Source organism: Phyllobates terribilis, unplaced genomic scaffold (genome assembly GCF_046119375.1).
Source record: "Phyllobates terribilis strain yellow unplaced genomic scaffold, ASM4611937v1 Scaffold_117__1_contigs__length_5270597, whole genome shotgun sequence".
NCBI lineage: Eukaryota > Metazoa > Chordata > Amphibia > Anura > Dendrobatidae > Phyllobates > Phyllobates terribilis.
In genome coordinates, this window is record NW_027362877.1 from 4,488,025 (window position 1) to 4,502,324 (window position 14,300).

At 43.4% G+C, this 14,300-nt stretch overlaps 1 pseudogene; it reads right to left on the bottom strand.

The window, feature by feature from the left end:
* Positions 1-1,815: 1,815 nt before the first annotated feature.
* On the bottom strand, positions 1,816-13,529 carry LOC141201516 (uncharacterized; annotated as a pseudogene).
* Between the last annotated feature and the right edge of the window lie 771 nt (positions 13,530-14,300).

Genomic DNA, 14,300 nt, shown 5'->3' on the forward strand with positions numbered 1-14,300 from the left:
ACTGACACGTGGAGGACAAACACCAAAGGTTTCATTGAATGTGGGAGAAATAAATGTGGTTTGTGCAAGTCTGTGCACAAAGCAAAAATGTCTGCATCTACTAACCATAATAAACCCTATAATATCCGACATCTCATTAGTTGTAGCTCCACACGTCATTGACACCATACAATGTGAAGCTTGTCTGCTGCAATATGTGGGGGGCACAGTCAGACCCTTACGTCACCGCATTGGGGGACACGTTAGGGACGTTCTTGGCCCCACAACACGTAATACATCTGCAGCATCACAACATCTCATACAACACAATAGGGATTAATCCCTTTACAGTTGTGGGTATTGAATATGTCACCAGACCAGCTAAGGGGGGAGATTGGTATAAAAAGTACACCCCCGAGAAGCCTTGTGGATTCTGGAATTGGACTCCAGATTCCCCAGTGATATGAATCTTCGTTCAGACCTTGTATCCATTTACTGAATTGTGTTTTTTCCTCTTTTATAGTAATTATACATAATATACACATTATAGATGCAGACACTTCATTCTTCTATTGCACGGATGCTTTTTGTTGTGGACATATGATCGTCCATAGGGGTAATGTAGACATACTTGCACATGTCCATTTGGGGCTGGGGGTCTCCGCTGTGCATTAGACCCTATGATGTGTATAAGAAGCCGGTTACTGGTGATTTATTATGTCATGAAGAAGAACTGAACACAAATACCAGGTAGAAACGCAGAGATGTTTTGCTCCTATCTGTTTTTTAATGTTTCCATTATTTTAATTTGGATTGTTCAATAAAAGTTTTTGGTTTTATTCACACTGGAAAACAAGTGCTGGATTATCAGTAACTTTCTTTGTCCCGTCCATTCCTTCCCAACCGTGATTTTTCATCCAAGCACTGAGAGATGAGCTGAAAGCAGACAATGTTTTCTATAGAGGAATGGCAGACATGGGTGTTGTCCACATAGAAAGCCTCTCCTAAATCCCATACACAAAAAAGCCGCCCTACAATCTGCCAGGACACATGCGGAAACATATGAAGACTCCTGGGACTTTATACTCTGGAGTGATGAGACCAAGATAAATGGTTTTTTTGGAACTGATGGCTTCAAAACTTTATAACGTTGAAGAGGTGAGGAATACAATGAGAATGCATGGTGTCTACAGTGAGACCTGGTGGTGTCCGTGTCCTTATGTGCGGCTGCATGAGGGGCTACAGGTCATTGATGGTATCTTGAATTCACAGATGTTCTGCTCTATAGTGACAGAGAAGATGCTGCCATCACTCTGTTCCCTTGGTAGGCCACTGTTACATTTCTGAAGAACAGGGTGACAGTGATTCAGTGGCCAAATGTCTCCTGATCTGAACCCAACCAAACACCTATGGGGGATTCTGAAGAGACAAGTTGTCATCGCTCCATCCAGCATCCAGGCTCTAAGAGCTCGTTATCGAAAAAGAGATAAAAGATAGATATAGTATTGTCACTAACTTGTTCATTCCAGGCCTAGAAAACTTGGTGCCGTCCTTTAAAATTATCGAGGCCATACAAAATAATAGATGGTAGTGGCTTTTGATGTGGGGTGTACTCATTTTTACATCAACTAATTTGAGTAAAACTGAAGATTTTGTAATGAGAGTTATATTATTACTTTCATGTTTTGATTGCAATAAAATGTTCTATGAAACTTAGTGTTGACAAAATTGTAGAAATTGATCTTGTGTTCAGTGAGCTATTAAATAAAATCTTACTCATCAAAGGGGGTGTACTCATTTATGCTGAACAATGTTTATAAAACACAGTGAACATAATTACACTTTCTTTCCCATATGACTTCTCTCATGTTTTACAAGGTGTGATTTTTGTATAAAAGATTTCCCACATTCTGAACATAAATACGGCTTCTCTCCTGTGTGACTTCTCTCATGCTGCACAAGATAATTTTTTTTTGTAAAGCATTTCTCACAGAATGAACATGAATACGGCTTTTCTCCTGTGTGAATTCGTTGATGTATAACAAGCTCTGATTTATTTGCGAAGCATCTTCCACATGGAAAACATGAAAAAAGTTTTTCTCCTGTGTGAATTCTTTGATGTGTAACAAGCGCTGATTTATATATAAAACATTTCCCACATTCTGAACAAAAAAATAGCTTTTCTCCTGTATGAATTCTCTTATGAGCAGAAAGATTTGATTTACACATAAAAGATTTCCCGCATTCTGAACATAAATACGGCTTCTCTCCTGTGTGAATTTTCTGATGTGTAATAAGATTCCCTTTATTTGTAAAGCATTTCCCACATTCTGAACATGAATACGGCTTTTCTCCTGTGTGAATTCTCTGATGTTTAACAAGATCTGATTTATAACTAAAACACTTCCCACATTCTGAACATGAATATGGCTTCTTTCCAGTATGAATGTTCTGATGTCTACTAAGATGCCCTTTAGCTGTGAAGGTCTTCCCACATAATGAACACAAAAATGGTTTTTCTCCTGTGTGAATTCTCTGATGTGTTATAAGACTCCCTTTATTTGTGAAGGACTTCTCACATAGTGAACATGAAAATGTTTTTTCTCCTGTGTGATTTCTCTGATGTCTAATAAGATTCCATTTATTTGTAAAGCATTTCCCACATTCTGAACATGAATATGGCTTCTCTCCTGTGTGAAGTCGCTGATGTGGAATAAGACTCCTTTTATCTGTAAAGGATTTCCCACATTCTGAACATGAATACGGCTTCTCTCCTGTGTGAATTTTCTGATGTGTAATAAGACTCCCTTTAAATGTAAAGCATTTCCCACATTCTGAACAGGAATATGGCTTCTCTCCTGTGTGAATTTTCTGATGTGTAATAAGACTCCCTTTAAATGTAAAGCATTTCCCACATTCTGAACATGAATACGGCTTTTCTCCTGTGTGAATTCTTTGATGTATAACAAACTGTGATTTATCTGTAAAGCACCTTCTACATTGTAAACATGAAAAAGGTTTTTCCCCTGTGTGAATTCTTTGATGTTTAACAAGGTCTGATTTACTTCTACAACATTTCCCACATTCTGAACATGAATATGGCTTCTCTCCTCTGTGAATTCTCTGATGTATAATAAGACTTCCTTTACCTGTGAAGGACTTTCCACATTCTGAACATGAATACGGCTTTTCTCCTGTGTGAATTCTCTGATGTTTAACAAGTTGTGATTTCTCTGTAAAGCACCTTCCACATTGTAAACATGAATACGGCTTTTCTCCTGTGTGAATTTTTTGATGTTTAACAAGGTCTGATTTATTTTTACAACATTTCCCACATTCCGAACATGAAAATGGCTTCTCCCCTGTATGATTTCTCTGATGTGTAATAAGATCCCCTTTATGTTTGAAGGACTTCCCACATTCCGAACATGAAAATGGCTTTTCTCCTGTGTGAATTCTTTGATGTTTAACAAGCTCTGATTTACTTCCAAAACATTTCCCACATTCCGAACAAGAAAATGGCTTCTCTCCTGTGTGAATTCTCTCATGTATAACAAATTGTGATTTATATGTAAAGCATTTCCCACATTCTGAACAGGAGTACGGTTTTTTTCCTTTGTGTTTTCTGTGTGTTAAAAAATCTGAGCTTTTTGTAAATTTCTTGTCACTCTGAAATCTTGAATCCATTTTGCCCCCTGGACTTTTGGTAATAATGTGAGATTGTTCAGGAGATGATTCCTCATGATTAGGAGGATTATAAGAATGTGAAGTGCTGTGAAGTCCAGGAGGTGCAGGAAGGGTGATGAGGTTTTCTCCATTAGAGTGCTTCATGATATCTTCTTTTTTACAATTTAGTGATGAACCGTTATTCTCACAAGGATTTCCTATCAGGATGAAAGATAAATTAGATATGAGTTTTTTCTTCAACACAAAAGAGATTTCTGAATGTATTTTCTGGATCTCACAATGAAGACCCTCGTCAGTGAAAATACCGGTAATAAGGAGGACAACTACATGCCATAACATTAACACAATGACGGGTAAAGTGAATGACACTTATAAACTGGTGACATTGGCACAAGTCAGGGGTGGCAGAGATTAGACAGCAAATAGTTCTTTAAGTGGTAATTACTGATGGCAGGTTCCCTTAATGTACCTCCGGTGCCATTTCACTCTCTCAAGCTTCGTATCTTGCCCTCAGTGTAGAAAAGTGTCCACGTAATTAAAGAAGTTGTCCACTACTATTAAAAATGCCCCCAATGTAATTAACCCATTGAGAGAAGATTTTTTTTAATTATCTTGCTTTGTCTTTATTGGCTGTGAGCGGCGCTATCGCTGGCCACTCACCGGCATCACGCGACCCCCGGCTACAGCCGGCTCTTGCTTCCCCTGATGTCACGTCAAGTGAGGCGTGACTCGGTGATGCGATCCCCGCGGTGGACGCCGGGCTGTGGGTGGGGTTTCCACGTGCGTCACACCCAGCATCCACCGCGCACTTTCCCAATGAATACAAGGTAATTGTGATTCACAAAATGTTATACAATTGAACGGTGAAGAAAAAAAAATTACATTTTTACAGCTATAATATTATTTTAGCCCCAGATTTTACATTTTCACAAAGGAAAATGGGTAAAAATGACCACATAATTTGTTACACAATTTCTGCTGAACGGGGCAATACCCCATATGTGGCTGTACTGTACTGCTTAGCCACATGGCGAGACTCGGGAGGGAAGGAGCGCTATTTGACTCTTGGAGAACAAACTTTAGTAGAACAGTTTGCAGACTCCATATACAGAGCCCCAAAGTGGCAGAAGAGCAGAATCCCCCCTCAAGTGACACCAGTTTGCAAACTACACCCCTATGGAAATGTATCTATAGGTGTAGTGATGAATTTGACTCCATGGGTGCTTTCCAGAAACGAGCAGTAATGGATGTTGTGAAGTGAAAATGCAAATATTCCCTTATAGTGGTCAGTACATTGTAGTGTCCGGTACATTGTAGTGCCCTTACGTTGTAGCGCCCAGTACATGATTCCCAGCTAGTGCCTTCTGGAGAAATAAATTGGCTCTCCCCGCTACAGTAATGCCAAACATGTGGATGCTAACTGCACACGGTGGGGCCCAGGAGGAGGGGGCATTTGGATTTGGGAGCGCAGATGTCACTGGATTTCTTTAAGTGGGAGCCAAGTCACTTTTCCAGAGCCTTTGTGCTACCAGTGATATGGACACCCCCTATATTACTGTTTACAGATGATGAACCTGAGTGGGGACTTGTTTTTTGTGGGTTGAGTAGAAGCTCTTAATGGTGGCATTTTGGGGTACAGAACATTTTGGATCATATTTATCCTGTGCTGTACGCTGAACACTTACAGTGGGTACGGGAAGTATTCAGACCCCTTTACATTTTTCACTCTTTGTTTCATTGCAGCCATTTAGTAAATTCTAAAAAGTTCCTTTATTTTTCTCATTAAAGTACACTCTGCACCCCATCACATGGTCATAAGTATTCAAATCCTTCGCTCAGACACTCATATTTAAGTCACATGCTGTCCATTTCCTTGTGATCCTCCTTGAGATGGTTCTACTCCTTCATTGGAGTCCAGCTGAGTTTAATTAAACTTATAGGACTTGATTTTGAAAGACACACACCTGTCTATATAAGACCTTACAGCTCACAGTGCATGTCAGACCAAATGAGAATCATCAGCTCAAAGGAACTGCCCAAGGAGCTCAGAGACAGAATTGTGGCAAGGCACAGATCTGGCCAAGGTTTCAAAAGAATTTCGGCATTAATCAAGGCTCCTAAGAGCACAGTGGCCTTCATAATCCTTAAATGGAAGAAGTTTGGGACCACCAGAAGTCTTCCTAGACCTGGCCGTCCAGCCAAACTGAGCAATCGTGGGAGAAGAGCCTTGGTAGGAGAGGTAAAGAAAAACCCCAAGATCACTGTGGCTGAGCTCCAGCGATGCAGTAGGGAGAAAGCTCACAAAAGTCAACGATCACTGCAGCCCTCCACCAGTCGGGCCTTTATGGCAGAGTGGCCAGATGGAAGGATCTACTCAGTGCAAGACATATGAAAGCCCGCATAGAGTTTGCTCAAAAACACATGAAGGACTCACAGATTATGAGAAATAAGATTCTCTGGTCTGATGAGACGAAGATAGAACTTTTTGGTGATAATTCTAAGCGGTATGTGTGGAGAAAACCTGGCACTGCTCATGACCTGCCCAATACAATCCCTACAGTGAAACATGGTGGAGGCAGCATCATGCTATGGGGGTATTTTTCAGCTGCAGAGACAGGATGACTGGTTGCAATTGAAGGAAACACGAAAGCAGCCAAGTACAGAGATATCCTGGATGAAAACCTCTTCCAGAGTGCTCTGGAGCTCAGACTTGGCCGAAGGTTCACCTTCCAACAAGACAGTGACCCTAAGCACACAGCTAAAATAACAAAGGAGTGGCTTCAGAACAACTCTGTGACCATTCTTGACTGGCCCAGCCAGAGCCCTGACCTAAACCCAATTGAGCATCTCTGGAGAGACCTGAAAATGGCTGTCCACCAACGTTCACCATCCAACCTGATGGAACTGGAGAGGATCTGTAAGGAAGAATGGCAGAGGATCCCCAAATCCAGGGGTGAAAAACTTGTTGCATCATTCCCAAGAAGACTCATGGCTGTACTAGCTCAAAAGGGGCTTTTACTCAACACTGAGCAAAGGGTCTGAATACTTATGACCATGTGATATTTCAGTTTTTCTTTTTTAATAAATTTGCAAAAATTTCTACATTTCTTGTTTTTTTCAGTCAAGATGGGGTGCAGAGTGGACTATAATGAGAAAAAAATAAACTTTTTAGAACTTACCAAATAGCTGCAATGAAACAAAGAGTGAAAAATGTAAAGGGGTCTGAATACTTTCCGTACCCACTGTACATCGGGGTTTCCATCTAAATCTCCAAAATACACGATTCAGATGACACCCCCGAGGGATCCATTCAGAATAATGAGGCAGCAGAGTTACATCGGACTCCGTCTACCCTCTGGTCGACTGCGCTTTTATGCACGCTGAAAAAGATGGACATCACTGGATCATAGGCCAGACGGCGTCCACAGCGCCTCATTATACGGAATCTTCCCCCGGGGTTCTGTCCGAATCGCAAGCTCAGTCATTCATATGGCAGCATGAGACTTGTGAAAGAATAATATGAAAATAAAAGATGGAAGTAATATTAAAAAACACAATTAGGAAAATTAAAAATGTGCTTCTTAAATCATTAAGAAGAGGTGTGAATGCGGCCCAGTTATTCATCGGTGCGCAACCGGACTCTGTACAAGAGCAGCCGCGCCATCACCGGACGCTTCTGCTGTGATGTGGACGGCGGATAAAGCTTCACTGCACCGGAGACTTCACACGATATCATACACCGGTCATCATCAGGCGCCGCTAATCATAGTCACATGCCAATCATCATCGTCATACGCCAGTCATCATCATCACACGCCGCTAATCATAGTCACATGCCAATCGTCATCGTCATACGCCAGTCATCATCATCACACGCCGCTAATCATAGTCACATGCCAATCATCATCGTCATACGCCAGTCATGATCATCACACACCGCTAATCATCATCATCACACGCCGGTCATCATCATCATCACACGCCGGACATTATTACACACCTGTGGAAACATCTACAGGAATCTCCTCCTTCCCGTCACTCACACACGGCTGATCCCTCCTCGTCATCGCTTCTTCTTCTGTCTCATCCTTCACTTTATTCTTAGTCGGATCTTCCTCCTGATATATCAGATGTAACAATCAGCACAATACAAGAAGCCACCAAAATCTGTGACATCTATGACCTCGATCAGAAATGTCCCCCCATATACAGATCCGGTACAGGGCTCAGCGCCGTCTACCTGATGACTCTCCGGGATGTTGTGATTCTCCTCTGGACAGTCCTGGGGATACAGAGGACGGGGACATCTCTCTGGTGGATTTCTTTCCATGAGTCCATCTGTAGGAAACACATAGTGACAGAATACAATGACATGTAAAAGTTTGGGCACCAATGGTCAAAATTACTGTTATTGTGAACAGTTAAGTTGAAGATGAAATAATCTCTAAACGGCCTAAAGTTACAGATGACATTTCCTTTGTATTTAAGGCAAAACAATAAATAATAAATGATATATATTTTCATCTTTTACATTTAAAAAAAAATTCAATAAGGCAAAATGGGCAAATGCAAAAGTTTTGGCACCCGGCAAGGTTAGCACCTAGTAGCGCCCCCCTTCTGAAAGTATCACAGCTTGTAAATGCTTTTTGTAGCCAGACAATAGTCTTTCAATTCTTGTTTGAGGGATTTTCATTCATTCTTCTTTGGAGAATTCTTCCAGTTCTGTGAGATTCTTGGGTCGTCTTGCATCGTCTGCTATTTTGAGGTCTAGCCACAGATTTTCAATGATGTTCAGATCAGGGGACTGTGAGGGCCATTGTAAAACCTTCAGCTTGCGCCTTTTGAGGTCGTCTATTGTGGATTTTGACATGTGTTTAGTATAGTATCATTATCCATTTGTAGAAGCCATCCTCTTTTTACGTTCAGCTTTTTTGCAGATGGTATTATGTATGTATCAAGAATTTGCTGAAATTTCATGGAATCCATTCTTCCCTCTAACCGTTCCCTGTGCCATTGGCTGCAACACAACCCCAAAGCAGGATTGATCCACCACCATGTTCTTTTACTAAAATTCTGTGCCCTTTTTTCTCCACACAACTTTGATCATTGCTCTATTTTAACCTCATCGGTCCACAAGACTTGTTTACAAAATGCATCAGACCTTCTTAGATGTACTTTTGCATACTTCTGACGCTGAATTTTATGGTGAGGTCGCAGGAGAGGTTTTCTTCTGATGACTCTTCCATGAAGGCCATATTTGTGCAGGTGTCTCTGAAGAGTACAACAATGTTCCACAACTTCAGAGTCTGCTAAATCTTTCTGAAGGTCATTTTCAGTCAAGTGGGGGTTCTGATTTGCCTCTCTAGCAATCCTACTGAAAATTTGCTTGGTCTTCCAGACCTTATCTTGACCTCCACTGTTTCTGTTAACTACCATTTCTTTATTACATTTTGAACCAAGGAAAGGGCAACTTGAAAATGCTTTGCTCATAGCTTTCTCCTGCTTTCTGGGCCTCCACCATTTTTAGAGTGCTAGACAGCGGATTAGAAGAAGCCCTGGCTGCGGTTATTTTGGCACAATGTTAGAGTAAGCTGTGTTTTTATAAAGCTGGAAATTTGCATCACCTGGCCTTTCCTAACGATGATAGTGAACGAGCCATAACCCTAACAGGCTAAGTAAGATCTGAATCATTGGTCAAAGTTATCTGAGCACACAAATGTCCAAGGGTAATACAAAGGAAATGTGTCATCTTTAACTTTAGGTCTTTTAGAGATCATTTCATCTTTAACTTGCTTAACTGGTCACAATAACAGGAATTTGGCCAGGGGTGCCCAAACTTTTACATTCCACTGTAGATTGTGTCATGCAATGATGGAAGTAGTAGTAGATGACCACAGAACAGACATGACAGTCTCCCCTCCTCACCCTGCTGATCGGCCCATATTGCAGTCGCCTCTTGTGCTCCATGTATAACCTCAACCTTAATATCAATCAGATCTTCACCCTAAAAAGAAAAATGTAAGATGAGCTCAGGTCCCATCACTTCATGGTCAGATGTTGTGGGGACTTCAGTGTCATCTACCTGATGATCCTCCGGGATGTTGTGAATCTCCTCTGGACAGTCCTGGGGATACAGAGGACGGGGACATCTCTCTGGTGGATTTCTCCTCCTGGATCCATCTGTGGAGACACAGAGACTGAATACATGACCTGCCGTGTATCTGTCTATATATGAGACTCGTCTCTCAGAACCAGTAATTCTATGTTTATGTATCAGGGAATAAATTACATTGTTGTGGTCCTCACCCCCGGTACCGAGGTCCCAGCACATTGTGGCCTCAAGTATGAAGTGATAATCAGCGAGGCCAAAGCCTAATGCCCTGCACTCGGAGGATGAGGACCCTGAGGAGAGGGACAGAGAAGACCCTCGTCAGTCAGATGGAGGAGCCGTACTAAAAAACACAACTTCTCCAAGTTTCGTCTCCAGGGATGGAACCACAGAGGAGCTGGAGAAAGCTCCACATTTCTATCCATCGGTTTCTTCTCTCCTAATTCACTGTATGGAGATTGGGGGAAGGACGGTGACCATTTACCAGTGATTGTATTTTTGAGAGCTCATGATGTCACCATGAGGACACGGCCTCCCTCCTGGAAAGGATCCTCTGGGATCACTCAGAGGAGAGAACCTGACTTCCTCCTATTAAAAGACGGGTTACCGCATTTTTCTTCTTCTTTAAATAGAGATAAATCTCAACATTCGCCTCGGTATAAACACTAAAATAGGCAGCAAATGTAGCGTTTGTCTCTAAAGGAGGAAAAAAGGGCACATGTACGACTAACGTACGAAGTCACAGAACCCGGAAGGACGGTGTTGTGGGGAGCACCCGGTACACAGCGGTTAGTGCCCATCACTGTGTAGAAAGGACAACTAGAGAGCCGGCACCGGGGTCATGGGCACTTACTGATGCACACGGGGAGCCAAGGAGAGATTGTCTGGTCAGACTCCACAGAAAAGCTCCATAATACATATTCTACTGAACAAACATCCCTGTAAGGGAGACTTACACTTATTACCACCAGACCAGGATCTCAGATTGAAGTCCCCATTATCTTTGCTTTGTCTCCCAAAATTAGAACAAATGTTTTTGTTTTATAAAAATAAATCTACCTATCTAATCTATCTACATACATATACACACACACATATATATATTATTATTTGGCATTTTCAAGTCAGGATTTATTGCACATGGTAAACGCCAAAAGAAAAAAACACATCAGAAACACCTCCCCAAAACTGCAATGAAAAAACAATGATCAAAAAAAGTCACCAATAAAAAGGTCAGCGGCCATTCAAGAAGAGAAGCCCTCACACAGCTCCGATAACGGAAGATAAAGTGATGGGTGTCAGGAACAGTTCTGAAAATGGCAGCGAAGTCGTTCTTACCGCCCAATAAATGCTGAGAAACAAAACCCAAAAAGCCAGAAGCCCGACCACGACTGATGACGACATTGAGCCGGCACCGATTCAGAGGGACGGACAAGCGACAGCGGATTAGGGGGAAAATCATCAGTAAATTAACCCCGACTCTGCTGAGTAACAATCCACGACAGACTCAGGTACCGAAAGATCTCACAGGAGAGAACGGACAGAAGCGCTGGGACATCTGCAGACAAAATGAGACCGATGCTCTAAGGAAGGTGAAAGATTCTGAAAGAAGCCGCCGAAGACGAAGACTCAAGACTGATGAAGACGACAGCGGAGAAACCGCGACTCACAGATCAGAAGAGAAGAATCAGGGAATGAAAGCTGTGAGAAAATGTAGAGAAAACCAGAGCAAGTCTGGAGAAAAATCATCTATTATAGGACGAGGCTGAGAGACGTCATCACATCCCCCGGAGCCAACAAGAGTCTCCTCTCACCTGGTGATGTCCGAGGCCGGAGCTCCTCCATCATCACCTCCTGGTACCGATCCTGGTGTCCTTCTAGATACTCCCACTCCTCCATGGAGAGATAGACAGCGACGTCCTGACACCTTATAGGAACCTGACAACAACGACACCGCCATCACCCAGAATCCTCCAGTGCCGTCCTGTATAATGTCCCAGCAGTCACCTCTCCGCTCATCACCCAGAATCCTCCAGTGCTGTCCTGTATAATGTCCCAGCAGTCACCTCTCCGGTCATCACCCAGAATCCTCCAGTGCTGTCCTGTATAATGTCCCAGCAGTCACCTCTCCGGTCATCACCCAGAATCCTCCAGTGCTGTCCTGTATAATGTCCCAGCAGTCACCTCTCCGCTCATCACCCAGAATCCTCCAGTACCGTCCTGTATAATGTCCCAGCATTCACCTCTCCGCTCATCACCCAGAATCCTCCAGTGCTGTCCTGTATAATGTCCCAGCAGTCACCTCTCCGCTCATCACCCAGAATCCTCCAGTGCCGTCCTGTATAATGTCCCAGCATTCACCTCTCCGCTTATCACCCAGAATCCTCCAGTGCTGTCCTGTATAATGTCCCAGCAGTCACCTCTCCGCTCATCACCCAGAATCCTCCAGTGCTGTCCTGTATAATGTCCCAACAGTCACCTCTCTGCTCATCACCTAGAATCCTCCAGTGCTGTCCTGTATAATGTCCCAGCAGTCACCTCTCCGCTCATCACCCAGAATCCTCCAGTGCTGTCCTGTATAATGTCCCAGCAGTCACCTCTCCAGACATCACCCAGAATCCTCCGGCGCTGTCCTGTATAATGTCCCAGCAGTCACCTCACCATTCATCACCCAGAATCCTCCAGTGCTGTCCTGTATAATGTCCCAGCAGTCACCTCTCCGGTCGTCACCCAGAATCCTCCAGTGCTGTCCTGTATAATGTCCCAGCAGTCACCTCTCCGGACATCACCCAGAATCCTCCAGCGCTGTCCTGTATAATATCCCAGCAGTCACCTCACCATTCATCACCCAGAATCCTCCAGTGCTGTCCTGTATAATGTCCCAGCAGTCACCTCTCCTATCATCACCCGGAATCCTTCAGTGCCGTCCTGTATAATGTCCCAGCAGTCACCTCTCCGCTCATCACCCAGAATCCTCCAGTGCTGTCCTGTATAATGTCCCAGCAGTCACCTCTCCGCTCATCACCCAGAATCCTCCAGTGCTGTCCTGTATAATGTCCCAGCAGTCACCTCTCCGCTCAGCAGCTCAATCATCTTGTTGCTGAGCTCTAGGATCTTCCTCTTCCTCTCATGTATCGGGGGGTGCAGGGGAGGCTCTGTGATGGGGCCCGGGCTCCGCCCTCCTGACTCCTGGAGATGGATGATGGGAGTCACACCCTCCCCCGGTGTCTTCCTCACTATTGTGTAATCCTGTGTATGGAGAGAGACACTTAGGGAGAAGAATTCCTTCCCGACTCCAGATCTGACAATCAGTAGAAATCCCGGGATCAATAACCGTCTCCAGTAATCTGGGGCCATAACCTGGAATATTATTACACTCAGGACAGACATCCAGGCCCCTCTACAGCTCTTATAGGGAATCCCCATGACAACTCCTCCTGGCAGAGAGCTGCACACAATCACTGCTCTTACAGTAAAGAATCCTTCTCTTCCTCTTCTGGATTTCCTCTTCCCGATGTCGGACTTGTTACATAACACAATAAAGCTGATAGAAATGTAGAGGAGTTACCTCTCCGCTCAGCAGGGAGATGATCTCCAGGGTGAAGTGTAATAATCTTCTGGTGGTCTCGCCCTCGTCCATTCTCGGGGGGTCATTCAGGAGAAGGAGGGATGAACACTGGATCAGCTGGAGGGATCTCGTCCTGCCGGCGTCTTTACAATAAAAGGAGAAGATGAAAACAGAGGACAACTTCATATGCGATACATTCCTGGTAATCGTTGCTGACACCCATGAAATGTAAAGCGCACCTCTCAGCAGGATTGTGCTCAGTAAACTACATACACTGTCAGGAGGGCGACATTACACTGATTAATATGACACCTTGGTTGATGAAATCCGTCTTGTGGTTCTTGTGTAATCTTTACTTTCAGTTTGGAGATAATGATATGCTCGTGCTCCGGGGCAGCCTATGGGGGGCGCTCTATCTGGGTTTCTGCTTCCATATTCATCTGTATGCTCTTATGACAGCTCACTGATCGTTCACTGACCTGCCTCCTATTTTACATAATGCATCTAGTAGTGCGTGGCTAGGTAAAATAGGAGGCAGGTCAGTGAAGGCACAGTGAGCTGCCATAAGAGCATACAGGTGAATATGTAATCAGAGCACCAGATAGAGCGCCCCCCACAGGTCGCCCTGGAGCATAGGCATATAATTATCTCCAAACTGAAAGTAAAGATTACACAAGAACCACAGGACGGATTTCATCAAAAAAGGTATCATTTTAATCAGTGTAATGTCGCCCACCTGACAGTCTATGTAGTTTACTAAGCACAATCCTGCTGACAGATGCGCTTTAAGTACATAATGTGGAATATCTCCTGAAAAAAATGAATAAAGTGAAACAGTTTTTTTGTATAGAGACTCATGTTAAATACAAAAGAGCAAATGATAATTTAAAACAAAAACCAATGGGAGGGAAAAATAGAAAAATCTAAAGCTTTCTGTGTCACTGGTATTTCCACCTT